Below are 16,308 nucleotides of genomic sequence, written 5' to 3'. Positions count from 1 at the left end.
GTTCATGGTACTCAAGCTATTTTGTTTCTGTAATTATTTATCAGAATGTAGGCCTCATGATGAAGGATTTGTCTGCCTTCTTCATCACTCATATACATAAATGTCCCAGTAAGCAACAAATGGCATACTCAAAAAGAGTTTAACTGAAAGGAATTTAACAAAGAGACCATGAACAGAAATGTGGGCGGGGTGAAGAAGGTCAATAAGCATGGCTAGGCTCCAGGGAAAGCCACCCCCACCCCAGGCCTGATAGGGCAGGAGGAGAGAGCTGTGTCCCACACTCAGTGAGAGCTGTGCTGTGGAAGAAGGGTTTCCCCTATGCCTGTGACAAGTCAGGGAAGAAGTGGAGAGGGAGATAAACTACCCAATTTCTTCCTCTGCTTGCCTTCAGATTTCCTGCCAGTGTTGCCTGGCCAAATCCAACTGGAAATCAGAGAGCAAGGGAGCCTGGGAAATGCAGCCTATGGTAGTCAGCCTCCTGGGAGCACAGAAAAGAGAGGGGAAGAGTGTGGAGTGGAACTGGATGGGAATAAAGGGGCAAGAATCAGTCTCATACCAGGCACATGGTAGCTGCTCACAGCTGATTGAATGAATAAATGGATGACTGACTGAATGGATAGATGAGCAAAGAAAGCTGAAGATAAAGAGAAAGGGATATAAAAAGAATGATCATTGAATAAGTTCCTACCATGGGCTAGGCATCTATATTATAAAAGGCCAGTGCCATAACACCATAACATTAGAATGACCAAATGACTAGTCGCCAGGAGGTGCATGGAGCTCCTCTCAGTCCCTCCTCTACGGCCCACAGGCTCTGATCACAGCAAGGCTGGTGGCCGGTGGGTGGGCGGAGCTGCATGATTTCACACGCTGGGCCTCTAGTCTCATATGAATGATCTTGTTCAAACCCACATAGAAATCCTATAGGATACATTGCTGTCCCCACAACCTGAGCCCTCAGAGGTTAACATATCTCATTCAGGAGAAATCATGGAGCCATGATTCCAGCTCAGATCCTGACTTTGAACACTGTGTCACATTTCCATACCTACATCAGCCCAGACTCTGCATCCCTTCCCACCAGAAATGCCTCTGGCCTGCTGAAAACCCAATAAACCTCCGGTTCAGCTCTCACTGCTCCTCTTCACAGCCTGTCCTGGATCACCACAGCCAGAGGCCATCTTTCTCTCCTCTGAATATTATAGCAACTGTTACCGTTTCCCCGAAAATACGACAGTGTCTTATATTAATTTTTTCTCCCAAAGTTGCACTAGGTCTTATTTTCAGGGGATGTCTTATCTTTCCATGCGCTAGGTCTTATTTTTGGAGGATGTCTTATTTTCGGGAAAATACGGTATATACCATTCACATACCATCTAATTTCTTTATAATGTAATTGAGAGCTTCTCATCTACTTATAAATATTTTGGAAGCTCTTGGAAGCAGGATCTTTTGTTTGTTTCTTATCATTACTTTGATAGCATTCACAGCACTTAGTAGGTAATCAATAATTATTTGTTGGTGTGTCTATTTAGCTGTATTACATGAGTCATTTTCAATGTCACTTAAGAAAAATTTACTTAAATGATACGTTTTTACATCTACTGTATAAAAACTTACTATTTTCTCATTTAATATTGGATCTTAGCTGGTTTTCTATTATACAATCTTTGTTTTCAATGGCAATCTAGTAGTCAATCCTATGGATGTACCAAAATTTACTTCCCCATTGCTGGGTATTTAAATGTGTGGCTTTCCATTACTCCCCCCACTCCCCTCCCCCCAACACATGCACACACACACACACACACACACACCTCCCCCCATACCAATGTTGTTGCAAATATTTTTGGAATTGCATTTCCCTCAATGGAAACATTTGGGGGAAATGCAATTTCTATAAGAGCCCATGCTTAGAGAATGTTAAGACTGATTAAACATTGCAGTTGTTAATTATACTAAATGGATTTAGTTTTGAAACTAATTTATTTTGTAATCCATTTTGGGATTGACACTTAGGGAAGAGCCAAAATAATAGTTCTCCTGCTATATGCAGATGTATGAATGAATACCTTTGGGCAGCCAGTCCAATATCCATCCATCATCCATCCATCATCCATCCACCCATTATCCATCCAATCCACATTGCCCAGGAGTCCTGGTGGGACTGTAGCAGACACCATAGGAGGTTGGTGGCCTTCTCTGAAGATGTAACTTCACCATCTTCAGTGCAGCCCTGTTTGGTGGCCAAGAAGCTGAGAACAGATGTCATCACAGCTGTTCTACCTTTTATCCAAAACAACACAGATTCCACTTATTATGCGACTGATCACCTGTCTGAATATTATAGCAGCTTTTGAGGCACCAAACTGAAACGACAACTTTCATTAGTATTTAAAGTAGCCAAATGTTCTCTTTAGCATCAGCAAATCCCAAATTCTACTCTTGAAATTGACTCAAAGCATGGAGGGGGTGTGAGAAGAGAAGTTGCATAGACTGAGCATCTATAATGAATCAGAAATTTGTATTGTAGGTTATACAAGCATAATGCATTGACTAAGAGTAGTGAAATCTGAAGCTGGTTTACTGGGGTTTGGGTTTAAATCTCTGTTCCACATTGTCATGCTTGTGTTGCCAGGCAAATTTAATTCTCTCTCTCTCTCTCTCTCTCTCTCTCTCTCTCTCTCTCTCTCTCTCTCTCTCTCTCTTTTTTTACTATCTTTACTAATATCTGCAAAGTGAAAGTAATAATTACACCTCCCCATAAGGCTGTTAGAAGATCTGGTTACATGCGAGGACTAAATTGGTAAAGCAAGCAGAATGCCTGGCACATATTAAGGGCTATGTGAGTGTTTGCTATTATTATTATTACTGGTCTTTTAAAACCTCATTTAATTTAGTTCTCACAACAACTGTCTGAGATAGACCGGGGATTGAAAATTGTCAGCCTATGGGCTGAACTTGGTTTCCAGATATGCTTTGGCCTGCACATATTTCTTTAATTTGAGCCAACATTTTAGAATCTGGAATTCTATAAGAAAAATCTGGATTCCTGGCTCTTCTTGAAAAGTCCTCATCTGGCAGCAAGCAGAGGGATCTAAGTGCTGCTGCTTCTTTAGATGGGAACGCACCTTGGCAGCGTGCCTTGATACAGTGGCATGACTTCAGCGGTGAGTGAGAAACCCTGACTACTAGTTGCTTCAAGTAAGGATTTATTACCTCAGTGAAGAACTGCAAGCTAGGGTTAATGCAAGTGCCATAAACATGTTGTCAAGGAGGGCTGTCCCGTCACCTCTGATGTTTCTCTCGTACATCTTCAGCATGTCAGCTCTAAGTTCTCCCTCATTTCTACCAATGCCTCCAAATGGCTCACAGGTCACATGCAGACAGACAAATGCATGCCAAGAAGAGGACAGCTTGTCTTCCCATTGGTCTCTTTTTCTTAAGAAGATAGTCTTGGGGACTCTTTCCCCTCCCCATGTGGGAGTCAGTTCAGGGACTTTTCCCCCTCCCTACTTGGGAGTCCATTCTGTGGGACTCTTCCCTCTCCCAACGTGGGAGTCTGTACTTGTTCTTCAATAAAACTCCATCTTTGATATAAAAAAAAAATTAAAAAAAGAAAAAAGTCTTTCTAAAAAATACCTAGCTGACTTTTCATTGAGCTCATAAGTGGCCAAGACCACCTCATATGCCAATACTCTAGTTGCCAGGAGCCCCGGAAAGCATGTCTCCCAGCTCCTGATGCCTATAGGCCACCAAGAAAGCCAGGCACATCTCACCCAGTAATTGCTCAAATGTTACCAGCTCCCTGACCTATTTAGCTACCTGTGGGCAACCAACGTGGTGATTTCCCACTTTAAAAATAAACAGGAGCTGTTAGAGAAAATATAATTTACCCAAGCTGATACAACTAACAAATGCTTAGAGTGTCTGCCACAGAAGAAGCATTCAACAAATAATAGCTACAAATTCTCTGACTTATGGGAAGTTGGAGGCATGAAACTGTAGGCAGATTAAAACCAAATCAGTTTTAGTTCTTTGGAAAGAAGCCTTAGCATAGGTTCAGAGTAACATGATGTTTAGAGTTTGAAATTAAATTGGTGTATTTACTCTGGCTGGATGATTAACAGCACCAAGCAATATTTATGGTGTCTTCAGGTGCACAAGAAGATGACAATTAAGATACTTTATGGAATGTGGGCATGACTCTCTCTCATCTCTCAAACAACTCTGAGGGAGGGCATTGTTTTATACACACACACACACACACACACACACACACACACACACACACTAGAGGCCTGGTGCACGAAATTTGTGCATGGGGGTATGGAGTGTCCCTCAGCCCAGCCTGCACCCTCTCCAATCTGGGACCTCTCAAGGGATCGGGCCTAAACAGGCAGTCAGACATCCCTTTCACAATCCAGGACTGCTGGCTCCCAGCTGCTCACCTGCCTGCCTTCTTGATTGCCCCTAACCTCTTCTGCCTGCCAGCCTGATAACCCCCTAACCACTCCCCTGCCAGCCTGATTTCCCCTAACTGCCTCTCCTGCAGGCCTGGGTCCCTCCAGTTGCCCTTTCCTGCAGTCCCAGTCGCCCCCAACTTTCTTCCTCTGCTGGCCTGGTCACGCCTAACTGCCCTCCCCTTCAGGATTGATCACCCCAACTGCCCTCCCTTGCCGGATTGGTCCCTCCCAACTGCCCTCCCCTGTTATCCATCTTGTGGTGGCCATCTTGAGTTCACATTGGGGCAGGATCTTTGACCACATGGGGGCAACCATCTTGTGTGTTGGAGTGATGGTCAATTTGTATATTACTCTTTAATTAGATAGGATAAGAGAAGAACATGCCCATTGTGAATGTTGCAGTCAACAAAAATTGTTGGAATTTCTTAACAAGGCTTGCATGCCAGTGCAGGAACCAAGGGGGAAATTGGCAGTAAGTAGTAGCTATGTAGGTAACGCTGCTTCTGATTCCATACCAAAGACAGAACCCCAAATCAAGCCCCAGCAAGAGGTGTCTTGGTGGAATTTTCTTGGGTTAGCAATGATAGCGGCTGGTGCTTCTTACTGTTCTTTCTTTTTTTTTTTTTTTAAGTGATATCTTAGGAGCTTCCTTAGAACAAGAAGGTTGGAGTCCAGTACTTAGTTCCATTTTAAAACCTCTCAGCAGTAAGTGAAGGTTTTCCCTACCTCTGATGTCTTTCAGTTCCCTTCACTGCTGGCATTTGCACAGACTGGTTATTTCCCGAACTGAATCATTTACTGACTACCTATCTCCTGGGGGAGCCAAATAATTTAAAAAATTCTCAGTGACTCATGTATTCTTATCAGTTCTTTTATTTTCTCTTATTAGTTTATTTTAGAAAGAGAGGGAGAGAAAGAAAAAAATACATTGATTTGTTGTTCCACTTATTTATGCATTCATCATTGATTATGCATTGATTATTATATGTGCCCTGATGGGGGATTGAACCCACAACCTGGGAATAGGGGGTTGAAGTTCTACAACTGAGCTACCTGGCTAGGGCTCTTACCAGTTCTTTTATCTTATCTTATTTTATTTATTTTCTTAGGACACATAGTTTTCCTAATTTTTTTTTTTTTTTTGGAAGGGATGCCACACTTCTACTCAATTAAGAGAAACATTTTTATCAGCAGAGAATTCTTTTTCTTTTCTCACTTATCATGATGCCATGAATTCATGGGGAATGGGTTCCAGCAGCTCAGGCTCCTTTCCATGCTTCTCTGGGTGGAGGAGGCTGACGCTTCAGGTGAACCCAAGTACCGTTCTCTTTGGCTTCCTTCTTTTTCTGATAAGTACCCTTCACTTGTTTCAGGAAGCTATCTTGTCTCTAAGAGTGCTGAATATGCTCAATACGCACAGTAACTCTCTTGGCAAGAATTTTGCCCTTCACTTGCTCATGCACAACAATGCCCACCTCATGCTGGTGGCACTGTAGACTTCCAGTTTTGCCCTGTGAACACATGTGGGGCCTTCCTTTTTGAACAGCACCCATCCCCTTGATGTGCACAATATCACCTTCCTGTAGGTGTGCATGTATGTGGCCAAGGGAACAGCTCCATGTTTTCTAAAAGGCCTAGAGAACATATAGCAGGGGTCTTTTCTTTTTCCCTTGGTGTTAATCATTTTGGTGAATTACTAGAAGATGGCGGTTCTGACCAAAGGCACCAGTTCTTTTATCTAATTTTTCTTAGTCTCTCTCTCTCTCTCTCTCTCTCTCTCTCTCTCTCTCTCTCTCTCACACACACACACACACACACACACACACATACACACACACACACACACACACACACACAAGATAGGATGCTAAAAAGTTTCTACTTAGTCATATAATAGTGAATTTCTTTTACACATTTCAGGAAGCGATCTTGGCTTTAAAGTACTTAATGAAATGAAAGGCTGATTATTTAATCTTCAGCCAAGTCCCAAGTTTAGCCAAGAATATTAAATTCAGGTTTCAGCCTCACAAAGCTTAAGAATTCCTTGATGAAAAAGAATGCCATATCATTACCATTTTGCCCATCAAATCAGTTGCTTTGCTACCTTCACCTGCTCTGGCATCAAATTCTGTGTCTGTAATCACACAGCAATGAGACTAATAGAGCCAGTTATACAATCCTACTTTGTTCTTTTTAAAAAGCCCTGAACATATAAGGTGCTCAGAGAATGGAGCTAAGAGAAGAAGCCTGGGGAAAGGGTCAACAGAAGTGAGAGGGACGAAGGGTAGACACTATGAGGAATACTTAGCCCAGCTGTCAGATTGTTCAACCAAAGGCTTGGCTCTTACAGCTTGAGATCATTGCTTCAGTCTTACTAGGGAGTATTTGAAGTAAAATGGGCCTCTTTCTGCTTATCCTACAGCTGCCACTTTGTCTTGACAATGTACTCCTTGAAAGCTTCTTTAGGTAATGTTGACCTCTGTTGAATGCAGACGTAGCTTTGCAGACTACGCCAGGTCCTGACTCATTACATGGCACACCTCCGCAGCCTTATCTTGTTGACTTTCCTCCACCCACACGCCCACCTTCCTACACACCTACATAGTGAGGTATGCAGTCCAGGCATACCTCACTAATCACACAATTACCAGGCAGGCCCAATGCTTTATGCTCACAGCTTCTGAACACACTGTTCTTTTCCTAGAATGCCCTTCTGCACCTCATCTACTGGAGAAATACTTATCCTTCAACACCCCGCTGTGAGAATAAACAAGTAATATTTTCTGTCTGAAAAGGGAGTTTAGGCAGCGCCATTTTGGCTGGTGTGATTTGCAGCTCCCCTGGGGTCCACAATTTTATTTATTTTTTTAAAATATATTTTTATTGCTGAAATCGGTTTGGCTCAGTGGATAAAGCGTCGGTCTGCAGACTGGAAGGTCCTAGGTTCAACAAAACCAAGGGCATGTACCTTGGTTGCGGGCACATCCCCAGTGGGGGGTGTGCAGGAGGCAGCTGGTCAATGTTTCTCTCTCATCAATGTTTCTAGCTCTCTTCTATCCCTCTCCCTTCCTCTCTGTGAAAAATCAATAAAATATATTAAAAACATATATATATTATTGATTTTAGACAGGAAGAGAGAAGGATAGAGAGATAGAAACATCAATGATGAGAGAGAGTCATTGATGACTGCCCCCTGCACACCCCCTACTGGAGATTGAGCCCATGATTCAGGCATGTGCCCTTGGCTGGAATTGAACCTGGGTCCCTTCAGTCCGCAGACCAATGCTCCATTCACTGGGCCAAACTGGCTAGGGAGGGGTCTACCATTTTAAATGGCAAAGGCCAACCTCTCCTTGCACAATCGGGCAAGACTGTGAGCCTAAACTCTGACCAATCAAGAATGAGGGACCGATCACGTGTGTCAGACATAAAACCCTGAGCGGACCACCCGCTCAGTGTGCATGCTGCCAGACTCTGTGTAGGTTCATACCCTCCCGCAGGAGTAAAGACATTTGCTTGCTGCCTGGCTCCTGAGTATCCTTTGTGTTCTACCAGGACCCCTGCTTTTGGGGGTTCACCTTATTTCTGTCACCACTCAAGCATTTTTTAACCGCTCTGGCCTCCCACCTTTCCAATAACAAGAAAACTTTGGACCTACCATTGTTTCTTGTATGCACCTCTATTACAGCACTCACTCTATTGACCATAATGTCAATCTCCCTCGTATTTTAAGCTATCCCCAGGCAACCACTTGTTCACTCTATGCTTCTATAGATTTATCTATTCTGGGTAATTCATACAAATGGAATCATACACTATCAAGTTCTGCAGTCCTTTGTGTCTGGCCTCTTCTTTTTTTTTCTTCTTTTATATATTTTTTTATTAAATTATTATCTGTGTACATATTTTAACATTGCCCTCCCCTCCCATACATACCCTCCCTCCCCAGAGTTTTGTGTCCATTGGTTGTATTTATATGCATGCATACAAGTCCTTCGGTTGATCTATTATCTCCCCCAGATCTCCCTACCCTCCCCGCTGTAATTCGACAGTCTGCTTGTTGTTTTACTGTCTCTATATCTATCTTTTGGTTCATCAGTCTATAGTGTCTGGCTTCTTTTGATATCATTGTATTTAACTCAGTTATTAATTAACTTGAAGGAACAGAGGGAAAACTGAATATTACAGACATGCTCAGTAAAGTCTAGGTGATGTAGGGAAGACACTTGCTTGTTGGTCACATTTGGGAACAGGTCTTTGGCCATGATGGGTGTGGCCATTGCAAAGTTGCAAAATCTAAAATACATAAGCTCCTGAACAAATGTATACTCTGGAGCTGGGGATTGAACCTACAACTGAGGAATGTGTCCTTGACCAGGAATCAAACTCAAGACCCTCAGTCCTTGAGCTGACACTAACTACTGAGAAAGCCGTCTAAGGCTTATTTCTTTTCTTGCCTAATAGCCTAACTCTTTGCAGTAAAGTGTTGAATACAATGGTGAGAGTAAATATCCTTGCCTTGCTCCTAGTCTTATGGAAAAAGAGTTCAGTCTTTCACCATTAAGTATGATGCTATGCCCAGCTGGTATGGCTCAGTGGTTGAGCATCAACCTGTGAACCAGGAGGTCATAGCTGGTCAAGGTACATGCCTGGGTTGAGGGTTTGATCCCCAGTGTGGGGCATGTAGGACACAGCCGATCAATAATTCTCTCTCATCATTGATGTTTCTATCGCTTCCTCTTCTTCCTTCCTCTCTGAAATAAAGAAAAGCAAATCTATACTAATAAAAGGGTAATATGCTAATTAGACAGAATAGACCAAATGTGTACCAGAGGTCCTTCCAAAAAAGCCATGGTGGCAGGAGCCAAGGCAGAGGCAGTTAGGTGCCATCAGGCCAGCAGGGGAGAATAGTTAGGGGTGATTAGGCTAGCAGGGGAGATCAGTTAGGGGCATCAGGCCAGCAGTTAAAGGCAGGGGCAATCAGGCAGGCAGGCAGGTGAGTGGTTAGGAGCCAGTGGTCCCAGATTGAGAGTCGGACTTCCCCTGAGGGGTCCCAGATTGGAGAGGGTGCAGGCCAGGCTGAGGGACAACCCCCCCTTGTGCATGAATTTCATGCACCGGGTCTCTAGTATATGGAGAGAGAGAGGGGGAGAGAGAGAGAGAGAGAGAGAGAGAGAGAGTGAGAGAGGGGAAATGATGGTAGTTTTAGGTTTTTCATAGATGTCCTTTTATCAAATTGAGAAAGTTCCTTTCTATTCCTAATTCATAGAATGTTTTGTTTTGTTCTTTTATTCAGAAGTGTCGGATTTTATTAAATGTTTTTCTGCATTTTGGCATCTATGTTCATAAGGGGTATTGGTCTGTAATTCTCTTTTATTGTTAATATCCTTGTCTGGTTTTAGTTTCAGGGTCATACTGACCTCATAAAATGAATTGGGAAGTATCCCCTCCTTTTCTATTTTTTGGAAGAGTTTATAAAGAATTAGTGTTACTTATTTTAAAAATAATCTGTAGAATTCTCCAGTGAATCCATCTGCACTTAGGGGGTCTTTTATGGGTAGCTTTTAAATTACTCATCATCTCAAAACGTAGGTTTTATTATTATTCAGATTGGATGAGGCTTTTAGAGCAGGAGATGATTGCTATTGAAAAGTTAGTTTTTTACTCATAGTTCCCAAGTTTCCACACACAGGGAAATAACAGGGTTGGTCAGGAGGCAAAGGGAGCAAGGGGGCAAGGAAAAATGTTGGTAAGAACTTTTTTTTCTCTCTGTGGAAGGCAGTATATGTAGGTTTCAAATTGGCTAATTTAAATAATTTCATCAATTTCTGGGGCATAGAGATCATTCCTGGTACCCAGACCTGGACTGATTACTTAGGGCAGGGGAATAGGGAATATAGTGCCATGTGGACTTTGGATTGGTTAGTTTGCACAAGAAAGATTCAATCACAGGTAATTAGGAACTATTGCTAGGAACTGGCTAACCCTGGAAGGGGAAATCTCTCCAGGGCCCACAAAGGCTCCAGAGGTCTAAGCATCAGAAATACAGAATATAAAAGACATGATTAATCACAAATTCAAACTCTTTACTTGTTATAGGACTCTTTAAGTTTTCTATTTCTTCTTGAATCACTTTCAGTAATCTATGTCTGTAGAAAATTGTCCATTTCATCTAGTTTATCTAAGTTGTTGGCATACTATTTCCTGATAATTTTTTTTTTTTTTTTTTAAAGATTGGCAGCAATGTCCCTTTTTTTTTCACTCCTAATACTGGTAATTTGAGTATTCTCTCTTTTTTATTTTTATTTTTTTTTGGACAATTTTTAAAATTTATTGTTTCATCCATGTTGTAATTTTATTGAATCATATTGTATTTTAAATTTGCCACATTTAAAATCTTAAAAGTATATAGTGAAGTCTCATGTAAGGGTAATAGCCACCCTCTAAATTTCTGTATTTTCTAAACCTACTTTGGAAACAAAGTTTAGTTGTATATAAAGGGATTCTCTTGAGTAGGACAAAGTGGTGACTGGGAAGATTGAATTTCCAATGATTTTTAAAGAACAATTTGCCCTGGCCGATTTGGCTCAGTGGAAAGAGCGTTGTGGGGACTGAAGGGTCCTGGGTTCCATCCCAGTGGGCTCTATTCCCGGGTGTGTGTGTGTGTGTGTGTGTGTGTGTGTGTGTGTGTGTGATGCAGGAGGCAGCTGATCAATGACTCTCTCTTATCATTGATGTTTCTATCTCTTTTCCCTCTCTCTTCCTCTAGTTAGCATTGGAGTTGTCAACAGGCCCCAAGCAAAAGAATTCAAGGAAGATTACAATAGTAGCAAGGTACACATTTGGTTGGCCAAAGCCTTCTTGCCCGTAGGTTGCTCTCTTGTCCCCATGGTCATCATCCATAGCTCCCAACAGGCTCCCAGCTCAGCCACACGCTCCGACTCCCAGCAACCGGGTCCCTGCTCTCATGGGCTCCATGCTGGCGCCTGCGGGCCCTCGGCCCAGGCAGAAATGGGGGAGGAGGTCTCTCTCTTCTTCCTTGATCAGGCTAGCTGAATGTTGGTCAATGTCATTGATGTTTTCAAAGAATTAACTTGATTTTATTGATTTTTTCTCTATTTTTCCTTTTTTTGTATTTCATTAATTTCTCACTGTAATCTTAATTATTTTCTTGCTTCTCCTTGGTTTGGGTTTAGTTTGCTTTATTTTTTCTTCCTTTTTTTTTTTTTTTCAGGGTCTTAAGATGTAAAGTTGGGTTATAGTTTGGGGATTGTTTTCCCCTTTAAAAAAAAAATGTTTACAGCTGTAAATTCCCCCTAAGCACTGCTTTCACTGAATGCCATTAATGTTCAAATGCTGTACTTTCATTTTCATTCATCTCAAAATATTTTCTAATTTCCCTTATGATTATTTTATTTGACTCATTTGTTATTTAGAAATATGTAGTTTAATTTCCATGTATTTGTGAATTTGCTTACAATTTTTGTGCTGTGGGTTTCTAATTTAATTTCATTATTAGGAGCCTCATGCATGACATTTGTGCACTAGGGGGCAGGGGGATTTTTGGGGTTGTCCCTCAGCCTGGGTTGTGCCCTCTCGCAGTCCTGGACCCTTGGAGAGCAGTTGCCTTAGCAGCTCCTGCCACTGCTGCTGCTCTTGCCAGAAATAAGCCTGGCTTCTGGCTGAGCAGAGCTCCCCCTGTGGGAGCGGAATGACCACCAGGGGGCAGCTCCTGCACTGAGCGTCTGCCCCTGGTGGTCAGTGCACGTCATAGCGACCTGTCGTTCTGCAGTTTGATCGATTTGCATATTAGGGTTTTATTATATAGGATGGTCAGAAAACTTACTTTGTATGAATTTAATTCTATTTACCTTTATTGAGACTAATATAGCATCTATCCTGAGAAGAATGTCCAGTCTGCTGTTGTTGAATAAACTGCTCTATAACTCTTTGTTAGGTATAGTTGGTTTATAGTGTTGTTCAAGTCTTCAAATTTTTTTGATGCTATGCTTAGTTATGTCAATTATTGAAAGTAGGGGTTTGAAGTCTCCCATGATTATTGTTGAATTGTCTGTTTCTTTTTTTAATTCTAATTGTCTGTTTATTTTTTTTGCTTCATGTATTTGGGGCTTTGTTGTTGAGTGCAGAGATGTGTTTATAATTTTTTTATCTTACTGATGAATTGATATTATTATCACTATTTTTATCTTTAAAATCTATTTTTTCTGATATTAGTATAACCACTCCAGCTTTCTTATGGTTGCCATTTTCATGGTATATCTTTTTCTATCTCTGTATTTCCAACCTATTTGTATCTTTGAATATAATGTGTTTCTCTTATAGATAGCATATGTTTAAACCTAGTTTTTTCTTATCCTCTTTTTTCTTTTTTATAGAAACTTACATTTATTATATTACCATTCCTGTGTGTCACAGCCTCACCCCAGACCCTAAGGGTTTCAGAGGTGGGAAGAGAAGGTCCCATAACGTTGGGTTGGAAAAATAGCAGGAATTGTGGCTAAGTGACATGGAGGTTGCTGAAGATGCAGACAGTCCCTCTTAAAAGGGCTGGCACATGGATTTACTAAGATTCAATCCCTCAGAGCTCTAGCAATGGGGGGTTTTGGGGACATATGAGGAAGAACTGTATTATCTGGCATCAGAGCAAGAATTCAGGGTTGGCTTTCTCCCACACAGGGATGCACACAGGGGTCAATATTCCTATGTTGAGTCCTTCCCCATCACAGACCACATCTGAGTGTCCATCAGTCTGGCTCACACTGTTTGCTACACCCTGATGATTCCTTGAGACCCCACCCCACCCAATTTGCAGCCACAAGCAAGTAGTGTTTGCAGTGTCTTTTCCATATGAATAGCCTGTTCTGGCTTGGGCTTCAGACATTCCTAAAACCTCTCAAACAAGCATCAGCTGGCATCAGCATGCCACATACCTATCAATAAGCAGCCCAAGACCCAGCACTAGCACAAGCCTGCCTTGGCTCACTTGTTGGCCTCACCTGGGTACCTCCAAGCCCAACACAAGTAGCAAACATTTGCACATAGCTCTGTAGCTACTGCTGTGTGGCCCCAGGTAGTGGCTTACTTTGCACCACCCAGAAGGCTCCAGAGCCAGTGCACTTGGTGGGCAGCTTCAGACCATACCATATTACAACTCTTCAAATCCACAAGCAACACACTCAAAGGGAAGACTCAGTGAGCACCAAAACCCCACTTAAATAAGTCCTACCCCATAGGAGTTTTTCCTGCACAATAGTTCTTCTACTGTGGTCGCAGCTGGTCCTCACAGCCAATTGACCTGAAAGTCATTTCCTCCCAGTAACACCAACAGCAATCAAGGCTCAACTACAATAAGACTGTGCACACAGCCCACACAAGGACATACCTAAAGTGTACAGTTCAAGTGACCGGGGAGGCCAAGTCACTGGGCCCTATGGGACACCTACTAAACCAGTATTACATGAATTGTTGAAGGATATTCTTTAAGAAGAGGAAGAAGAAGGAAAGTTAAAAAAATATGAACAACAAAATGGCAATAAATACATATCTTTCAGCAATTGAACCTAAAAATCAAAATAAGCCTAATGGGTGTGGCTCAGTGGTTGAGTGTCAACCTATGAACCAGAAGGATGGATCCATTCCCAGTCAGGGCACTTGTCTGGGTTGCAGGCTTGATCCCCAGTGAGGGGAATGCAAGAGACAGCCAATCAATGATTCCCTCTCATCTGATGTTTCTATCTTTCTCCCTCTCCCTTTCTGAAATCAACTTATCTATCTATCTATCTATCTATCTATCTATCTATCTATCTATCTATCTATCTATCATCTATGTATCATCTATCTATAAACAAGGAATCTAATGAACAAAATAAACTGATGAATAAAATTGAACCAGAGGTATAGAAACATGGCACAGATTAATGAATCTTAGAGGGAAAGGGATGTGTGTGTGTGTGTGTGTGTGTGTGTGTGAAGAGATTAAGTGAAGATCTTATATGCATATATGCATTACCTATGGACACAAACAATGGGTAGTGAAGACCTGGGATAGGGTGGGACCAGGATGAGAGGGGCAATGGAAGGGTAAAGGGGGACATCGGTAATACTCTCAACAATAAAAAATTTTAAAAAATGATACTAAAAATATAACAGTTAATAAGCAAAAAGTTACAGAATGATACATCCACTTTAGTGTTATTTGTGTAAAGTTAAAAATGCTAAATAATCCTGCATATTGTGTAATGGTACAAATCAATATACCATAAACACCAAATTTATGAGACTGGTTGCCTCAAGGAGAAAGGGGGGGGGGGGTGACTGTTGAGGAAGGGTGTACACCTGGCTTCAATTATATGTGTGACATCTTATTTCTAAGGAAGCTGGTACATACTAGTGCACATTACTGCTGCGGCTGACCAGCAGACTCTGAACAATGGTTGAATAATTACTCTGACACACGTTTCTGTGAAAGAGAGGGCTAAGGGACTGCTTGGCTATAGGAACCAAATAGCCCCATTTGCCTGCCTCCTTAGGCTTTTATTGTAAGGATAGCTTGAACTAAAATGAGCTATTAGATACTATCAGCAGGATAAATATTCTTGAAAAGATGCATGCATCTACAATGTCCTTTGAGCAAGAACGTTTGAAGACTAAACATAAAGATTACAGTAAACACCCAGGAGTTCAGACTTGTTTGGAAATGTCAAGGCAGAGGCAGTTGCCTTTAGCCAACTCCTGTCTCATGCCTCCCCACAGATTACATTACTCTCTATCAATATTTGTAATTAGTAATATTTTATTTAAAAAGGCAGGCTTTACATGGAAGACTGTGGAATCTCAGAGGGAAAGCAGGGATGGATGGGTGAGTTGGAATAGATTAACCAAAGAACTTGAATGCATATATACCCATGGACACAGACAATTGTGTGGTGAAGGCCTGGGGTTAGGGGCAGGGGTGGGCTTGATGGGGTCAATGGGGGCAGGGAGAAGGAAAGGGGACATATGTAGTACTTTCAACAATAAATATTTTTTAAAAATGTTTGTTTATCATAATATGCTATAATAAGATTCTTCAAATTCCAAAAAGAAAAGTCACTCAGGCTTTAAAGATAACACATACACCCATACAAGGCTATCTCAATGTTCTTTTTTATTTATTTATTTATTGTTGACATTATTACAGATGTCTCCCATTTCTCCACCTCCCTTTGCCTGCTTCCACCCAGCCCCACCCCCACCTCTCATGGCCTTCATGAATATATATATCTCCCCCTCCCCTCCCCCCCACCAACCCTCTTTGGCTAATCTCTTCACCTTCTTTAATCTAGTCCTCCCACATCTCTCCCTTCTGAGATCTGTCAGTCTGTTCCCTGTATTCATGCCTCTGTTTCTATTTCATTTATCAGTTTCTTTTGTTTATTAGATTCCACATGTAAGTGAGATCATATGGTATTTGTCTTTCTCTGACTGGGTTATTTCACTTACATAACAATCTCCAGGTCCATCCATGCTATTGCAAAGGGTAAGAGTTCCTTCTTTTTACAGACATGTCGTATTTCATTGTGAAAATATACCACAGCTTCTTTATCCTCTCATCTATTGATGTGTGCTTGTAAATAATGCTGCTGTGAACACAGGGTTGCATATATTCGTTCTGGTGGTGTTTCAGGATTCTTAGGATATATTCCCAGAAGTGAGATTGTTGGGTCAAAAGGAAGTTACATTTTTAATTTTTTTGAAAAAACTCAATACTATTTTCCACAGTGCCTGCACCAATTTGCATTCCCACCAGCAGTGCACTAGGGTTCCCTTTTCTCAACATCCT

Source organism: Pipistrellus hanaki (assembly GCF_964339955.1).
Source record: "Pipistrellus hanaki genome assembly, chromosome: 3".
Lineage (NCBI taxonomy): Eukaryota > Metazoa > Chordata > Mammalia > Chiroptera > Vespertilionidae > Pipistrellus > Pipistrellus hanaki.
Note: the sequence above shows the minus strand (reverse complement) of the source record.